This window comes from Manacus vitellinus, unplaced genomic scaffold (genome assembly GCF_001715985.3).
Source record: "Manacus vitellinus isolate BGI_N305 unplaced genomic scaffold, ASM171598v3 scaffold_41_pilon, whole genome shotgun sequence".
NCBI classification, from domain to species: domain Eukaryota; kingdom Metazoa; phylum Chordata; class Aves; order Passeriformes; family Pipridae; genus Manacus; species Manacus vitellinus.
The window spans coordinates 648653-667552 of NW_021940545.1; the positions used below are offsets into that span (position 1 = coordinate 648653).

The 18900-nt window shown below is 44.6% G+C and overlaps 1 long non-coding RNA gene across 1 annotated transcript; it reads left to right on the top strand.

The window, feature by feature from the left end:
- Positions 1-16502: 16502 nt before the first annotated feature.
- On the top strand, positions 16503-17332 carry LOC108640742. Its single transcript, XR_001921442.2, has 3 exons — positions 16503-16614; positions 16762-16883; positions 17235-17332. It is a non-coding gene; the product is annotated as an uncharacterized LOC108640742 (long non-coding RNA).
- Positions 17333-18900: the final 1568 nt, after the last annotated feature.

Consider the following 18900-nt stretch of genomic DNA (forward strand, 5'->3'; position numbering starts at 1 on the left):
CTGAATCACTGATTTGAGCAAGAAGCACCTTGTTAGAGGTGATGGTAAACTCCAGGTAAAGGTGGGGTAATTTCCTTGCCTCTGACAAAGTGCTCCCTTCTCTTGACATCATTATACCATTCCTGCTAAGGCTCGTTTTATGCCCTGTTAAATTAATTAAAAATTCTGATTTTTTGCTTTGGAAATAATTTAAATTGAACCAAATTGCAGACAGGGGTTTAAAAATGAAGTATCTTTTCAGCACCCGCTTCTGTTACAGCCTTTGACTCCTCAGCCTCTGTGTTTAGATGTGGGATGTGCTAAATTCGTGCTGTTCTCTTGCTGAACCACAGTTTTGTCTGCCAGGGAAAGGGGTAAAACCATGTATTGAGAGAGTTAAAGTGTTACAGGAAGTTCAGACTGTTATTTATAGTGTGTGTGTGTATATTTTATTTGGTGAATTCAATATTTTATAATTATTGAGCTGCTAACAATGCTCTGAAGTCTCCAGTCGGGACATGGAAAGGCAAAAGGAGAGGAACTGTGAGCATTTGACTCATTGGGAAATAAAGCTGCTCAGTGAAGCCTTTCCTGTGTCAAACAAAGAATGAGTCTAGAGCTTGCAAGAGAGCAGGGCTGCCTGACTTGAGGCTGCTCCCTGGGAAGTTATTCTGGTCTTCTAGCAAGAATCCTGTTGGTGTCATTATAGTGTTGGTAATAAATTGAACCAGAAAATGTTCATTTCCTGCTTTACAGCCATTTCCACAGAATTTTCTCAGCAGTTTTTTGGGGCTTTTTTTTTTTTTTAATCTGGCTCTTGGGAAGCTCAGATTTTGACCTCTCAAACAGCACGCCAGGATTTTGGGTTTGTGTGTGTTTGTTGGTTTAGGGCTAGGTTTATTCATGATTGGAGTGAAGGGACTGGATTGGAGAAGTTGTTTTGAATTTTGTTCATTTTCATAAACTTAAAACTCTTACAACTTAATTTACAACTCTGCTGACCAAGAGAAACCTTCAGCCTTCATTCTGCTTGTGCCTGGATCTGTCCATACTCGTGTTCGTTTGGCTCTTGCAGGATTTGCTTCTCTAGGCTGTATTTCCTGTGAGGTTTAGGTCAGGAAGGATAAAGCCCAGCTCTGCTTGGGATTGTAGGGCAGTGTGTGGAAGGTGAAGTTTGATCCCAGCTGGGATGGATTTGGGAAGCATCAGGAGAGATGGAGACAAGTGCAGTGAAGCAGAGGGTTGAAGGTGGCAGGGGTGGGTATTGAGGAGAGACAGGATTGGTGTCCCAGCAATGAGGAGGAAATAGGACTTGGGAACCCCAGGGAGCAGAAATGGGAAGGAATTCCCTGATGATTATTCCTGAAGGGGCTGAGTCCCCCAGACTCCAGAGTTGAGGGAGCTCAGCCCCACAGACAGTTTTCTGGCAGCTCTGAGGAGCTTTGACAAGATCAGCACAAAGAAATACTCCAAACCTTTTGCAGCTGCCTGAGACGTGGGTGGACAGCTCAGTGGGTTTGTTTGCTGGGCACAGGGAGCAGCTATTTTTGGCTCCTTGCTGTCCCTGACCTTTAATGCTCGGAGGGGCAAACTACAGGAACCCCATTTTGGACATGGAACTGTGAGCTTTGCTCCCAAAGTACAAAGAAAATTCCCTTTTACCTGAGGATTGCTTATATACAGGTATAGCAGCACACCTGGAAGGCCTTAAAAAGTTAGGCAAGATGAGACAGGGCAAAAACCATTTGCCTGAACATGTTTCAAATTCCCTGCTAAAGAGAAAGTGTGTGGTTTTGCTCTCCAGAAACTCTGACTCTTCCTGCATCCTTTTACAGCCTCAGTCAGGCTGTTCCCAGTGCTCCAGCTGGGCTGGCTGAGCTCTCAGGAGTATTCTGTTACCTGCAAAAATGCTTCATCTTTATTCCATATGTTTTCAGTCTCTGCAGGTTGTGACACTGAAGTGTTTATGGTATGTGAGGCACAAGGTTTTTGTATTTTTCTTAACAAACCTGGTGCTCACTAATTAAACATGTTTGTGTGTTTAGAGGTGTGATGCCCTCAAGATTTGACATCACTCTTGGCAATTAAATAGAAGCTTCTACAGAGTTATTAAATATCTCCAAGTACCATCAAATATGAAGATACAGCAGACAAAACTTCTCTTTCTTCCTAAATACAGGCTTAGAGCATATCCTTTAAAAAAATTAAGAGCTACAAAGATCAGATATCCAAAAAACCCCACCACCATCCTGCAAATCCCTAGTCATCCAATGTATTCCTAGTTTTTGCTGGTTATAAGACATGAAGTTATAGGATTATGATGATAACTGCTTTGCACTGTTGTCCCCATGTAATTTTAGCTGTGAGAATCCGTGGCTGATATTCTAAAATATCATATATTGAATTATATAAAACATTAATCTTTAAATCTAGCAGATACACTGAAACTGTTGGGATTATTAGGCTTTTCTGGGGGCACATGTGCTCATGTGGATTTGGTGCTCTCAGTCAGACCTTAAGGGGTATCTCTGTAATCAACTCTGTTTTTGATGGGAGAATTTCTAGGCAAAGTGGTTTTTAGACTCTGAAGCTTTAAAAAATAAGCTTTAAAAATGAAAAGAACAAGACCAGTGCTAATTGTTGGGTTCTTACAAGCTTTGCTTTCCCACAGGGCAGTTGCTTGGGGGCGTTCAGAAGAAATTCTGGAGATGTAACAGGACTCCAGAATGCTCCAGGAAGCTTTCTTTTATGTTTCTGGACAGGTTTTCAGAGTGACTGAATGACATAACTTCCTTTTGAAAGGGAAGTTTCATTATTTGGTGTGAATTTTATGTATCTTTTGGAGAGAACACATTCACCAGGACCTTATTATGCTTCTAATGAGGGCCAGATGTATGTGCTGCAGCACCCAGGCCATGATGCCAAAAGGGTCTTGGAGCAGCAGAGAAGAGTGGATGATTTAAAGTATTAACTTTATTAATAATGAAATGGGGGGAATGTCTGGGGTTGGTGTGAGGTCCTGGGTAATGCTGATTTGTATGGCACCAGTGAAGCAACTGCAGGGCCTTTGTAATTAGCAGGAATGACACTGCAACTCTCTAAAGACAATTACTCTGCAAATAAACAATGCATGTCAGCTAAGTGGTGTTTATTGTCATAATGGAAATGAATTCCAAAGGCTGGAGGCAGAATGAGCCCAGCACAGCTGAGCAGAGCATTCCACAGGAGGTGTTCCTGCTCTGAATTCCCAGGCTCTCTGTGTTCCCGGGGAGGGAGCAATGGCTCAGTTAGGTGTTACCAGGTAATTTGGGTCCATTAGCCTTTGTGCTGTTGTGCTCTGCTCAGTGGTGTGTTAAAAACACACCAAAGGAGATTCAGAAATCCTTTTAATTACCAGGCTCTGAGGAGGCACGGGCTGGGACAGTGGTCCCTGCACTCTGGATAAATTAGGTTTCAACCTGGTTTATTCATTTGCCCAGCTCATCTCTGTTACCAAGCCGAGCCCCACTTGTGTGGCTGTTTCTGGACAGCAGGGGTGGCAACGTTTGGTTGCCTGGCTGAGATAAGCACATTAAAGGCTGTGCTGACCTAGGCCAGAACAGGAATGGTCAGATTTATTTCATTTTGATTGTTCCCATGCATTTGGGAGGGGGCTGTTTGCCTGTCCCCACGCTGTACTCAGAGCATACATGTTTGCCTTTCTGCTGCTGTGCCTTTTGGGATGCTGATTCTACTGGAAAACTTGCCCAGGATGCCTGGATGAGACTGAAGGCTTGTGGTTAAAAGGAGTGTCTCTGCATTTGTGCATGATCAGCATAACTTTATACAGAATGGAGATCCTCCAAGGTATTTTCAGTCTGCTGTGGACTTCCTTCTGCACTCAGCAGTTGGGAAGAAGTGGAAGCTGGCTTCTGAAAGAGCTTGATCTGAAGTGTTCATGTGTTTGATGTGACATCGCTGCCGTGAGCAGCCACTTCACACAACTGACCTGTGTCTATAAACTCCTTAACAGCACATGAAATTCCCTCTGAAATAATAACCTTTGTGTTCCCTCGTGGGTTTGGCTTTGTATATCCCATCTGAGGCTTGAAACACCCCTCTGATGTTTTCTGCAGAAGGCCACACAATCACTGTGTATTTCAGCTTTGGATTAAGCTTATTTTTGTTCTTGTAAAATCCAAGAAGAAACAGTCAGAATACCAGGACAGGCATAATGTTTTATTAAACCTCTTTCATCTGCGTGAGTAGGAGTTGCTCCCTTTTCTTCCTGTAATGCCAAGGATTTCAATTTGGAAACAGTTTAAACTGAAGCAAAGATTAGTAGCTGGGTCAGGATGTATGTGGATAACAGTTTATCCTTTGAAAGGGCAGCAAACAGATGTCTAAGCAAAAATAATAATAAAAACGATGAAAAACGACATTTCCTCTGCATTAGCTGCTGTGAGAAGAGGGGAGGCCTCCTGGGGAATTGGAGGGGGAGCCTCCACAAGGGAAGTTTTACTCCAGAGAGAGGCACTCGGGAAATTGAGATGTGTCCTGGTGCAGAAATAGCTCCTGTGATGGATTGACTGCTTCCTTATTGTGTTTTCAGCAAGTTTTGAATCTTATATGAGCTGGTTTTGTAAGTGTTTCCTTTAATCCCATCTTGCCTGGGCTCCTAGTCCCCCCCTGTTTATTTTTGAATGAATACTTTGCCACGTCAGACTCTGGAGCATCAGGATTGTCATAGTAACTGGAGCTGCAGCCCTGGCTGGGAGCCAGGAGTGTGGTGATTCAGGGCTTCGTGTGGGTGTCTGCAAATGAAATCAGCTCCAATTCTCAGGTGGATCAATGAAATAGTATTTGTTTTTGTATTTTTATTTTCCCCTAGGAGGTGTTTTGAACATCTTCCCCACATATCCTGTTTTATTTCTACCATTTGAAAAGATAGGGAGGGTATTCCCGAACTCAGCATCTGAGCAGTAAATACAGCTCAGTGTGGGGAACACTCACCTGCTCCATGTTTTCATTTTACTTCACTTTAAATTCACAAAATATGAAACCTGTAAACTGGAATTTTGTACTACAGCAATTTGATTTAATTATGGCTGAGTTTGGGAGCAGGTTTGTGTACCTTGGGTGTGAATGTGGTCTCTGTGTAGGACACAAGAAGGAGGTAATTGCACATCAGGGTTTCCAAATGCAACCTCAATTTCTATAAATGGTGTTTGTGCCTGCAGTGAATCCTACCCTTTGTTTATATTTATATATATATAAAGGCTGTAATTGCAGGGCACACACACACAGGTGTCAGTGGGAACAGCAGGACTGTTATGGGCACATGTACTTCTGGGCACTGCTGAGGGTGAGCAAGTGCCTCATGTCTGCCAAGTGCCAGGAGGATGAATCCTCCTCTTTAACTGGTGGATCCCTTCAGTGTGTTTATCTCACACGTTTCCAGAGCCTCATCAAAGCCCTTAGTTGGATTTAATTGTAGAGGAGTTGAGTTTGCAGTGAGGGTGAAGTCGCACTGAAGACCTGTCTCTGAAAAATAGAAGCAATTTGTGAATGAAGATATTTTGTGTTGTGTTCATCAGGAAGAGAATGTCTTGCTTATCTGCTTGTATTGATTTGTATTTAAGTTGCTGCTGCTGTGGCCAAAGAACTGTGTTGCTCTGGTTTCTGACCTTTGTGGGTTTGTGGGAGTTGGATGGGTATGGATACATTTACTTAAGCTTTGGGAAAAACCTTGTGTATCAAAACCTTTCACTGCTGCCTTTGAGTTAGGGGGGCTTTATAAATTAATGAGGAATCATTCCAGTCAGTAATTAAGAATACAGAGAGGTGATTTAATAGGCTTTATGAATTTGAGAGGCATATATTTTAATGATTGCTTCTCTGTTATGACAAGTCATGCACAGGATGACCTTTTCCTCCATTTCTTCCTTTCTTTGCCATCAACTGTGAGGTTTAGGTGCTCAGTTTTCCTTTTAATCCTTTTTGTTTCTGTTCTATTCCCTGGGTACCTTTTCCCTGCAATCCAAGAGCCCATTTGGTGTTGGAGCTGTGGTTTGCCTCCTGTAAGGACTGTTACAAATCCACAGCTCGGAATCCCTGGAGTGGTTCTTTCTGCAGCTGTTTGTCTGCTGAGATCATTGATCCTGGGCAAGTGGAACAGGTTTTTAGTATGCTGGGAGTTCCACATGATGCTGCTCTTGAAATTTTAAGTCCCTTCTCCAGCTGGGCATAAATGGGAATGTTGACATCCCAGGATCAGAGGGGCAGAAGGTGCAGCCTGGGTGGAGTTGTGTAGGAATAAAATCTGTGTTGGGGAGGGTTTGTTGGGATCTTTGCTTTCCCATCCCAGAGTCTGGTTCCAGCCCTCCCCCTTCTGCCTCCTCACTTTGATAATTCCCAGGTCAGTGGCCATTTCCCTTCAGCCAGACCTGCACCCTGCTGACCTTTTGTGTTGCAGTGAGTCCTGAAGTTTTTCCCAACAAAGAACAAATTTGTTCTTTAACACAATTGCTTCCTTTTATTCTGAGACTCATCTGTTTCCAGCCTGTCCAGCTCAAGGAGATTAGGTGTGGGGGAGAGGGGAAGGAAACCTCTGGGGCCCTTGTGGGCTTTAAAAAGCATCTCTCTGTATTTCTGAGGTGCCCTAAAATGCCTCTTCTCTAATTTGAGCTGCTCTGTGTGGGGTTTTTCCACCTTCTCTTTAGTTAGTGGGGCTACTTTTGTTTGGGATTCTTTTGATTGTGGTTTTTTTCATAATTTGCTCTACTGTAGATGCTCTTCAAGGGGGGGAAGAGCAGTGGGAAAGCAGGGAGAGGCCCCTGGTTTTGCTGTCTGCACGTTGGCACTTGGTTTGCCTGTTGTCTTTTTATGAATAGTGTGGCTTTTGTATCATCATTCCAACTGGGAACCAGTGTGGAGGAGGGCAGTGACGTAATCCTTCCTCAGAGGCATCTGGTGCTGCTAAATAACTTAGTGCTGTGCCTCTTGCCTCACCTGAGGAAACTGCTGGCTCATACCTGGCCTCAGGGGGAAGGACTGAATTTTAGAGTTCAGTTTAATGGAATGTTAAATTTCGGCTTTTACTGTTTCAATTTTAGCTTGTAATGTTTTGATTTTAAATTTTTAAGTTTTAAATTAATTTTAGATTTAACTTTTTGGATTTACTTTAATTTCAATTTATGTAAAATTTGAATTTTTGAGTCATCATTGAATATTCTGTAGCTGTTTTTTTAACTCAAATTCACAAGGATGTCTGTCTAGAAAATGTGGAAGAAGCCTATATATAAATTGGTCTCAGAATATCTGACAACAACTAGAGATGTGTCTGAAGGACAGCACTGTTGTAGTCTGACTCTTAAGAGGCAGAATAGCAGCATTTATGTACTTATATTACTATCCCCGTGGTCAGATGGGAGCAAAACTAATCAATATTTTTAGTACTGAAGCAAATATTGGGATATAAAGTAAAGGAGACACAATTATTGGTTGCCTCCTGAAAACTTTGGTGTTATTTGATGAACGTATCTCGTTAAATTCGAACAGGCTGTTCAACAGCAGAGCACTTGGATTTCCTAAGCAGGACAAAGGACAGGATTTCGAGGCAAAGAATGAGCTGGTTTGTCCCTCGATAACTAAATTTGACAGCACAGCAGCTGTGCTGGAAGGAATTCTCTGCAGCCAAGTTCTTCTGCAGAGCTTTATTTTCTTTATCTCTCAGACCACTGGGTTTGGGATCCCCCTGATTCAGCTGCTCACACACTGCATGTGAAGCTTTTTATACTTAACTTTTATAAAACCAAATCAACAACAAAAACCCCCCTGAAATGTAGGTTAGAGATGGATGTGACCTAATGGAATATTTCAAATTAGGGCTGTTGGGTTGCTTTTGTGGCGTTTTTCGCTTCAGCCAAGTCTGTGCCAGGACCTTGAGTGACCTTTTCTCTTGTATTGAGCCCTGAAATTTTTCCCAACAACGTTCCAGTCACTGGACCAGACTAATGGGGTTGGAAACTTCCTCTGGTAGGATCCATCTACCCCAACTCTGCATTTAAATATTGGATGGCTGTCCCTGGGCTTCCTCTGGAGCTGCTGCTGGCAACCAGGCAGCTCCCCAGGGTGATAAAGCTGACCTGTCTTTATTTCTTGCCTGAGGAGAAGATTAATTCCCCCCAGCAATGTGTCAGGTTTTTTTCCACTGACTATAAATGAGTAGTTTGCACCTGGATTTGTGACACAAATACTAATAAATGTCTAGGTCAAAAAAAAAAAGGCATCCCTGTATCTCTGAACAAGGTTTGCAGGTAAAATATAATATTTTAAATACTATGCACAAAACAGTAGAATTCTGGAAAGGCTACAGAATTTCAAAGCTAATCAATGCTTAATTTTCTCCCCTGTCTCAGAGGAAATCTTTTCCCTCATACTGAGCTCTGAAAGTCTCTTTTGCCCCTCCGGGAAAAACTGGTGATGCCACAGGGACTCAATGTGGCTGAAATTGTGGTGTAATTGCTCTCGTGTGCATTGAGATTGTGTTTATTGTCCTGATTGACATGGTGAAGCTTGGCAACAAAATGCAAACGAGCAGGCAGAGATCCCTCTTCTTTCTTCTTTTCCCTGTTTTTTCCCTTCCTTTGGTGTGTTACCTATGGGATAACCAGAATTTCTGAGCATCCTTTGGCAGCAGGAGGAGGTGGTGTCCAGCCTTCCCACAGGAGTGGCCCGGCAGGAAGGCTGTGCTTTGCTGGAGATTGGCAGGATTGGCCATCCCTCTCCTTAAAAGGGATTAAATCCTCTGAAAATGGCTGAAAATTCACTTCTTTGAGTCCCAGATCCTCCTGGAGAAGCCAGCACAAAAATAACAGCAGAGGGTTCTCTGTGCTGGGCCTGTTGGAACAAGAACTTAGTTTTGCCTTGAAACCTAATACAAAGCTTAGGCAGAGCTGAAGGTTAAAGGCAGGTAGGAATTATGAGGTTTATATATATATATATATATAAATATAAATAACAATAATAGTGAATGATGAGTTATTATTCAGTCATTTCTTATGTGTATTACTTTATCAGAGAGGCCAAAATTCAGCCAAGATGACTTTATAACAGAGATGACTTTAGAACTGTCTTGCTGGGCAAGAGCAACAAAGATTAATCACAGGATTGAACTTTTTTGGTATTAATTTTCCATGCTGGGGTGAGATGCATGTGTAAAATCAGTGTTTGGTTGTTTGGGGTTTTTACCCTTTAAAATTCAAGTTAAAGCTGAACTTTTGGGAGAAGAGGCTGGTCTTCTTAAAATATTAAGGAGAAGTAGCAGAATTCTCTGGGAGGAGTGAAGTGATATTTGTCTGTACTGCTGCTGAGCTGTGTTTGACTCCATTGCTTTTACTACTCTAGAATTGGGAAGCTGTACATTTTTCTTTGGCTTTGCAGCCTCCATCTAAACATCTTTTATTCAAAGGAAGGGAGTACATCAGTGCTTCAGGCACTTCAGTTCCTAGGAAGGTGTGGGCACTAAAAACTTCCAGGGAATCGGGTGCAGTTACTGAGAGTTCAGCTGCTGGATTTCATGAAGAAAGAGACTCAAAGCTGTGACAAGTCAAACCAGCTCTGAGCAGGGCAAAGCTCTTGTTTGGGTTTAGGTTTAATGGGTGATTATTTATTTCCTGCCAGTAGACTCTTGAAGGGGAATGTTTCCCCTTTTCCAGCACAGTTTCAGTGATGTGGATGTGGTTTGGGTTTTGGTTGGGCAAATGTGAAACACGATGCTGGTTGAGAACCACGGGGTCAGTTGGGAAGAACGTGCTGTTTTTCTGTGATGTTCAAAAAAGGATGTTTATAGTATGTTTAAGAATCAGTGGCACCTGCTTTTCTGCCTGTCTTGTCTGAGTTCTGCTACATGGTATGGAAATCTCTATAGCAAAAAAAAATAGTTGAAAACTCCTTTGACTTGGCTGAAAAGGCATTTCTGTGTGTCAGCCAGGAGTTCCTAAGGGTTGGCAAGATAAAATCTTACCTTGGTTGAGATAAAGGGGTAGTTTTAGTTCAGAACAGGCAGCTCTAGTTTGGCCAACTCTCAGAAAAGCGGAGCTCTGTGGTGATTCAGGCTGGGTGTCTGAAGACCAAGAATGCTTTTTTTAATAGCTTCTCTCTTTAATAGAGGCTTTTCCCCTCCTGTGGCTGTTACTAGAAGGGTAAAATCCCCAGTGCTGGTCCTTTTGCAGTGTCACTGCTCTGGACTAGTCGAGCCCTGTGCCAAGCCCTGTGTTGGGGTGGTGGGGAGAGGGCACAAGTAAGAAAAACAGAAACAGGAGTAATCCTGCTCATTCAGGGGAGCTGGTGGTGAGGAATTGCTGCCACCACAGCAGGGAAAATTGAAACCCAAAGAGGAGTAATAGAAATGGTGATGACAGCACTTGCTGCTCCTGCTGCTGGTGCAAACAATTAGCACTATTCATTTGGGATAAAGCCCAATCAGTAGCATTTTCCAGAAAAGGGATGATTCTGCCCTGCCACCCTTCTACAAGCAGCCACACCAAGTATGTTGTGATGCACAAGGCTTGGTTCCTATCTCTGGATTCTTTTTTGCTTTCCTTGAGGTTTCTTTTCTTGTTCCAGGGCTGCATTTCTTTCCTGATGCTTCTGTGTTACTTTTTTCTGCTCCCTCTTTCTTTGGGGTGACATCTTTGCTGGGAGTGGCTGTTTGGGTGACTGTTCAGCCATCCCATATTTACCCCCATGTCTGAGTGGGCTGACCTGGAAGCAGCAGGAGATGGTGAACTGCTCCAAGGGCTCTGGAGCTGGAGGGAAGATCCACTCTCATGGTCTGGCTGCCTTACAAGTCACTGCAAGGGGGCAGGGAAGGCATTGGCTGGGAATTAGGGCACATCTGGGGTCACCCAGCTGTTCCTGCCCTGCCTTGGGGCACATCTGGGGCCATCCCTGCCTTGGCTCTCACTGAATTCTCTTTCAGCTTGTCTGCACTTGCAGTGTGTTGAAATTTAACTTGTTTTTTAAAGTACCAGAGCTTGGTGCTTTTTTGTGCACATCCCTTGGCACTTCATTGCCACATCCTGGTGGTGTTTTCCCACCTAAATGATCCTGTGTTGTTGGTGGGAAGCTCAGCCCAGAGCTGAGTAGGTGTGGACACTTTGGAGCCCAAACCTCTCCCAGTTCCCCAGTGCTCTCTTGCTCACACCTTGTGACACCTGGGCTGAGTTTGTGTTCCTGTGTGTCCTCAGCTTCCTGAGGATTTGGGCTGGATGCTGTCTTTATTGTTTAAATGCTGGGATGAATTCAGAGCCTTTAGAACACCCTGAGGTGGAAGTTGGCTGTGCCTTTGCTGCATTAATTCATTCACTGTGGTGGGAGGAACTCGCTCTCCTCTGAAAAAAGATTATTCTGAATTAGAACAAAATTTTCTTGGAAGCCCAGTACAAAATAGTGCAATTTAAATTGCAAAGGGGCAAAAACGTTGTCTGGGCTGTAGAATGACAGCTATCCAGGATAAGTTAATACTTCCAAGTGCTCCTAACTCTGATGTTTTTACATCATCAGTGACTGTTTGTGCTCTGTCCACTCCAAGTTCCGTTCTCTGAAGTGTGTCAGGGCAGAAGTGTGTCATTGCTTTGGTTGCATCTCCTCTTCTTGATTGTCACCTCATCTACCACTTCTAAATTCCATTTCCAGCACTCTTTCCACCCCTCCTGTCTCTCCTGGTACCAGAGAGCACTGCAGAACCAGAGCCCTACTTGCCAGCTGCCGCCGCTGCAGCTCAGCTGCCGGGCAGGCCCTCAGACTTTGGCAGCAGCCTGGCCCTGGATTCACTGGGGGTTTCCATGGGAGGGATGTGCTGGACACAAACCCAGAGGGTGGTTTTGGGCAGGTGCTGATACAGATAAGGGCACTGGGAGGTTGGTTTTGTTTTCCTCCCTTACAAAAGATTTCTTGGGTTTATTCATCTTTGCTCCACAAAGTGCTGCCTGTTCCAGAGTTACCAGAGAAATAAAAGTTGCAAACAAAGGAGGGATGCAAAGCACAGAAATGCAATTTAAGTAACAAATGGGAGGTGCAGGGCACAAAGATTTATCCATTTGGAATTGGACAGTGTGTCAAGGGCTGATTCAAAGCCTTGCAGAGTTCTGCTTTTTTCTGCCATGTTGTCTGTAAAGGGATTTGCTGATAACTCACCTTCATGGGCAGAGAAAATTCTGTAGCACAGATAAGAGTGTCTGGGAGGGAAAGGAAAAGAAAGGCCTGGATATAAATGAGGAAGAATTTATTTTTGTGGTTTTTTTCCCTAAGGGAATGTCCACGTGAGTTTCTGAAACAGAGCTTTCTTCTCTTTATCTTCACTCCTGGGATTTGATGTGACACTGGGGGTGGCAATGGAAGGGGAGCCTGGAAATGGTTATGTTTTCTTCAGTAAGGAAATAGGAGAGAAAAGAATGGGATATTGGAAATAAGGACATCTCACGGGGGTTGAGGATCTCATTTGAACCTACGCAGAACTGTGGTTTGTCAAGCAAAAAAAACCCAAACAAATTGTGAAATATAAGTCTCCATTGCTAAGAAAACAAATGCTAAAAGGTGCATTTTTATGAAAGGGGAAGTTGAGTTTTTCAGACTACAAAATCCCATTTTGTCCTTGTGCTAAGTTTGAGACAGCATAAAAACCTCTAAAATATTTACCTTGGAGTTGTGTTGGAAAGAATATTATATAGCCCTGATACCCGATGTATTTTTGTCTGCTATTTCAACTTAAAAATGGGTTTCTGACTTTTTTTAAATTTAGAAATTGCCCTGCTTTAATTTTTTTATTTTAAGCAAGCCAGTTCATGTATTAAATTGAAATCTGTACAAATTACAGTTAATTATAGGCAGCTCAGAGTGAGGCCTAAAATAGGTCACATGCTGTTTGGAATAATATGTGCCCAAAATGATTAAATCTGGGTTGTTGGGCCTGAAATTGGTTCTGGGGTGTTTGATCCTCCTCTGGCTGCTGCTCTTCCCTTCTCCTGCTGCCATGGTCAGTGTGCTCCTTGGGAAGGGAAGAACAGGATGGGATTGCTAAGCCTTCTGTCTAACATGAGGGGCTTTTTCACTCTATTTCTTGGGGGTGGACTGAGATCCTTCCTAAATGTTGTCACATTGGATTCCAAGGGGGAAGATGTGCTGTTCTACTAAAATGAAAACAGCTGACACTAAACTTCATTTCTTCCTTTTTTTTTTTTTTTATTTTTGAGTCCTGACTTCGAGGGGCCATTTCTCCTCCTCCTGTTTGGAGGGATGATGGCAAAGCTGCCCAGTGAGTCAGCACAGGCTGGTTTAACCCTCCCCAGCTCAGCTAATGCCAGCTCTAGTGTTTTTGTTTATGGCTGATACACGGTCCTTGGCTTCCTGTTGTCCTTCAGCTGAATGAATGCTTATGCCAATTTTTATTATTCTGAATGCTCCTGAATTAATTACATTAAACAACTTCACCAGTGACCTTGAGCAAAAGTAATTTCCAGCAGCGCATTCTGCATTTATGTGCTGACTTAATAAATGGCTGCACACTGCCACTGCTCAGCTCTGCTTTCACATACCTGCATGTATGTCCTTGCTGGGAACTAGTTATTGTTTTAATCTTATGCAGGAATATTTATGTGTCTCCATTTTGGGGTGCATTATTGCAGCAGGTACTTGTAAAATGGTCTGCCAATAAAAATATGAGGTTGAAAAAGGTACCTGTGGTGCAGGGACTTACCTGCAGATACACCAAGGAATTTGTTTTTAAAGCAGATGTGCTGTGAAAATAACAATGTGGACTTGAGCTTGGTCATTTTGCTTCCTGACCAGGTGTGGTGCAGTGTAAATAGAAGGGGGGGTTATTTTTTTCCTTGCACAAACCTGAGAGCTCTGAAAACCCAACTGCCTTTTTCCTGCTCTTCTCTCCTCTGTCACTAAGCCCAATTTCTGCATAACCATTGGTAACAGCAAGTCATCAGCTGATCTGCATGTTCAGGGAAGGCTGAGACATAAACCCCTGCCCTGGGTGAGCTCTGGAGCCCCACTATTCCTGGGGATCAGCTGTGGGGAAGGAACTGGGGAGGCCCTTGTGCTGCTGGGTTTGTCCCTGAGCTGAGGAGCACTGCTGGCCTTGGGCAGCAGCTGTGCTGTTGGGCAGCAGGCTCTTTGGGGGGAGTTATTTGGAAGGGTAAAACTGTGATTCAAAAACTGTCCTTTCCCAAGAGGTGGTTTTCAATAGAGCTCAGGATGCACAGACAGGAACCTCAGGCCCACCCCTGCCAGCAGCCAGACTTTAAGGTGCAGCTGCCGTGGGTCTGAGCTGGTCCAGGAGGCTCCTGACTGGACTGAATTCCTGCCGGGTCCATCCCCATGAGGACGTTGTGAGTGTTCCCCAGCCCTGCCCACCCAGGGCCGGCAGTGGGGAGGGGTTTGATCTGATCTCAAGTCCCAGCAGAGTTCAGGCTGCAAGTTAAACTGAGAGCTGTCCACCTTTGGATGATTTGGGGAAACTGCCTCAGCAAAGGGACTCACTGGAGGATTGAGGTTGTTCTATGTCAGGTTTTCTGGAAAACTCCCCAAGTGCCAAGTGCTTTTGTTTTCCTTTGGTGCCATCCCCCTGTGCTGTGAAGTGCCAGAGCTGCAGGAGTGTTTGGCCAATGCTGTGAGCACAGGGTGGGATTGTTGGGGTGTCTGGGCAGGGCCAGGAGTTGGCCTGATGATCCCTGTGGGTCCCTCCCAGCTCAGGATGTTCTATAATTCCATGACAATGGAGAATGCCTTACATACTCCACTTGACTCTGGAGCACTGTTAGACCCTGACTGATGGAGCTTCCATTGTTTTCCCCTGCCTTTCCAGTAGCACTTTTATGTTTTCTGTTGATCATCACTTACCAAGCCGAGCTTGGAGAAAAAAAGGCTTGAGGAGCTGAATTCTCCTTGCCAAAGGAACCAGCTCAGGGAATGAGGGGGGTGATGATGTCACCCTGTTAAAGCTTCAAAAAAGATTGATTAGAAAAGATTTCCTATCCTTGAATATTTCAGTCTGGGGCCTCTTTCTTTGCAACTTGTGTCTTCTGCAGCTGTGGTTTAGCAGGATCTCCGAGGAAATTAAAGTAATTAGAACATTTTCATTTTAAGTTTCTGGCAGTGTTTTAAGTTTGTTGAGGTTCTCTCAGCCCAACAGGACTCCACAAGTGTGGGGTTGAGCTTTGCAAGGGCTGCTGGTGCACATCCCACTGTAGACCCGTGAGCTGTTCTCAGTGAATTTGGTCAGGGGCTGTATCATGGTGACATTAACCACAGGGCTGCATTTTTGCAAGAGGAGAACAAAAATTTACAGCCCCTGTTTACTTAATGGTAGGTCAAGAGGCCAGTCCTGCAAATCATTTCTCATTGTAGTCGTTTCAATATGGAAAATTTTTCAGGGGAATGCATCCAGCTTTTTTTCTCTTCATCTTTTCTGTTTCCTTCTGCTGTTCTTTGAACTTGTAACGCTGGAGGCCACAGAGACATTTTGTGGGGAATGTAACCTCAGACAGGAACACTTGATGGAAGCAACTTGTGCAAGAGAAATGCTCCCTGTAAATGGAAATCATTCATGGCTTTTAGCTCTCTAAAACCCCTCCTAAGGCTCCTGCTGGGTTCCTTTCACTGACAGTAATGCAGAGGATTAGTCAGCACCATCTAATTAGGCAACAGCAAAGCAGGAATTGTGCTCAGCAGCTCTGCCCTGATTCCAGCTCCATTCACAGGACTTGCCCATTGAAACCAAGTGCAATAAGGACATTTCAGGGATGGCACTGGGAATTATGGGGTGGGTGTGAGGTGAGGCACAGTTAAATTGGATTTACACCTCAGGAGGAAACTCAAGGTCATCCTGTACCCAACAGTCCTGTGTTCTGAGTGAGTCTGCAGGTACCTGCAGCACCTCCTGGTTCCTTAATAGCTCTGATGATTTCAGCTTTAATTTCACTCCATCCTGCTGAAAAGGGTGGGAGTGAAAGTTGCTGGATAGCATTTCCTTCCTGTTCCTGTATGTCTGGGGTGCTTTGGTGTCCATTTGGGTTGTTGAGTGATGTAACTGTGGCTGAATAGCCTTAAAAATGTGCTTAGCAACTGCACCTGGCAGGGCTGAAACAGGAGAGCTTGTCTTGGCTTCTTCCAGGGGAGGCTCATGGTGGAGTCTCAGCATCCAAGAAAACGATTTTTTCAGTGACACACAGAGCGCAGGAGAAGTGGTTTGTGTTCAGGAGGTTTGTCTTGGCCCTTCCCTTCACGGAAGCACTTGAGCACACATTAACTGCAAAGGGCTCCTGAGCAGTGCTGACACTTCAGTTCAGGACAAGCTGGATCTCACTCCTTTCCCAGTGGTTCACATGAGATTACTGACAGCTGAGGAATCTGGGGAGAATCTAATGGAGGTTGTTGCCATTAAGCTTTGCCAGTTGGGGCATTACCATCAAGGAGGACACTGATCTTTTTGTACTGAGCTTTAAAACAAACAAGCAAAACACTTTTTTCTTACTAGAGTACCAGCATGAAGTGGCCACTGAATAATTCTGAACCAAAGACATGGCTGTAGATGATTTACCATCTGCAATGAACCGACAGAGCTGGGACATGACAGAAGACAGGGTGGGAAAGTTTTCTGCTGATTTCTTCACTGCTTTCTGGTGGGAAATGATGTTGTTGATCAAATCAGCCTTATTGCTGGTATTGAGAACAAACCTGTACGTTGTTCCTAAGCCATTATGGCTTTTGTGACTCCCAGTTTCAATGTAGGAAGTTGAAGCCTGAAGCTCCTTCTGTGGGAGGAGGGACAAGTATCCAAGAATCCCTGATTAGCTGGAATGTCCATTTTGGTGCCTGTGAGTCAGTCTGGCTGTTCTGACCGTGTTACAAAGGTGAGAAAAGAGGCAAAATCCCCTCCTGGAACAGCTGACGAGGAACTCCTAGGAGGGAAGAGATGTTGGGAAGTGGAGAGTGGGTGATTTTGGTGACAAGGTGGCTCCAGCCTTGGAATGGTGTTGCCTCACTGAAGGGATGAGGTGTAGTGGAGAGAGAGCATGTGAGTGGGATTCCAGGGAACTCAGAGGAGGAAGCAAACAGGAGTGAACAAAAACCCCTTAAAAATGTAGAATTTGAAGAAGCGAATACCTTCAGGCATTGTGGAGAGGCTGAATCTGGAGAAGTTATTTTTCCCAGCCTCCCACACTCCCTCAGGAACACCATCTGCAAGTGTTTCTCTTTTCCAGGCTAAGGAGTACCAGAGGAGATTAGAGCTGTATTTTCCCAGACTTTAGACGAGAGATCTCTGGGGCCATGTCTGCCGAACCTTCCAGCCAAGCTCCACTGCTTTCTTCCTTATTTTTCTTGTTTAAGGGAATGTCCTCAACATAACAATAAAAGCAACATAACAATTCACTTAAGGGGACTACAGTAAGATAAAATGACAGGTCTGCCCACTGAAGACACCTTTGCAGTGATGTTCTGCATGCAGATGAGCTCTTGGATCTCCTTCCTGCTGCTGGGCATCTGGCAGTGTCATGTGGGATCAGGATGACACTTGCTGGTCTGGCAGTTCCCCTTTGTGCTCACCCAAGACCCCACGTCAGTTCTGAGCGTTCCCAACCTTGCACATCACATTGTCTTTACAGTCTTGTCACTGTTTGGGAATGAACTCCGAGAAAAAATCTGATTTTCCTCATGTTTTCCCTTTGTTGTTGGCATTTTTTTTTAAGAGAAGGTGGAAGAGGTACCTTGTGTGAGGCAGTTGTGAGGTGAGTCAGGTCTGTATAAATAGAAGTGCTGAGCACATGGGATAAGCTGCAGAAAGGCTTCAGAGGCAGGAAAGCTGCCTTGTTAAAATGATCCCATAATTGAAATGCCTGTCCTTTCAGGCTGCTGCCAAGGGTACCTGCACATCATTTCTTCCTCCTTCCAGTGCAGGTTCATTTACAATTGTAATGAATGCATTTGTTAGACCACTGAAGTTGGAGCAGGAAGCACAGGGGGTGGGCACAGCTGCAGTGGAGCTGTGGGTGCTGCTCAGGGGTTTTCTGTGCCAGGAGTGAAGTGTGTCCTGTCCTCAGCAGAGCTGATGTCACCTCATTTACCCCCCCCCCATCCCTTCACTCGTGATAGGTTTGGAAGTCCAGGGCTTTATTTTCTCCAGTTTCTGATGATTTGCAGAATCATTTGGACATGACAACAGTCCTTGGCTTCCTTGGCAGCACTGTCTGCAAGAGACACCTGGCAGTGTTTGGGGGCCGTTCACTTGGGGTTATTTGGGAACACTCAGCCTCTCTGCAGTTCAGGATACGGGGAAGAGCTCAGCAAATCACTCTGTAGAAGCTTCAGTTTGGTCTCTTCCAGAATATTAGAAGCCTAAAGTTACTGTGAGTTTGCCCAAAAATTAGGATGCAGACTGCTTTATATTCAGTGTACACTGAGCCAGGAGAAATCCCATGGGGATGGAATCTGTAATTCCCAATGGAATGCCTAAATTTTTGTGTTCTCGTTTAATTTGTCACTCAGTCTCTATTTCAGTTGTCTTGGATGCACATTGGCATAAAGAAAAAGCCAGGTGTATGGGCAAGGTAAGGAAGCTGGAGGGCAGTGGGAATCCAGGCAGAGGGAGGTCTTCCCTTCTCTCCTGGGGCAGGTCCTGCTGCTGGAGATGCAGCTGCTCCAGCTCAGCTGCCTCCACCTGCTCTGCCGGGGTTCCCCAGCCATTCCTCCTCCATCCCGGGGGAACTGATGGTGGGATGGACCTGGGGGCTCTGACAATCCCTGCCCTGCCTTTGCAAACTGCAGCTTGTGGAGTTACTGAATAAAGGGTGAGTGTGGCAGGACCCTGCCTGCCCAGGGGGCACACACAGAGAATTCACTGATCCAACCAAACGAGGGGCAGGAGCGCAG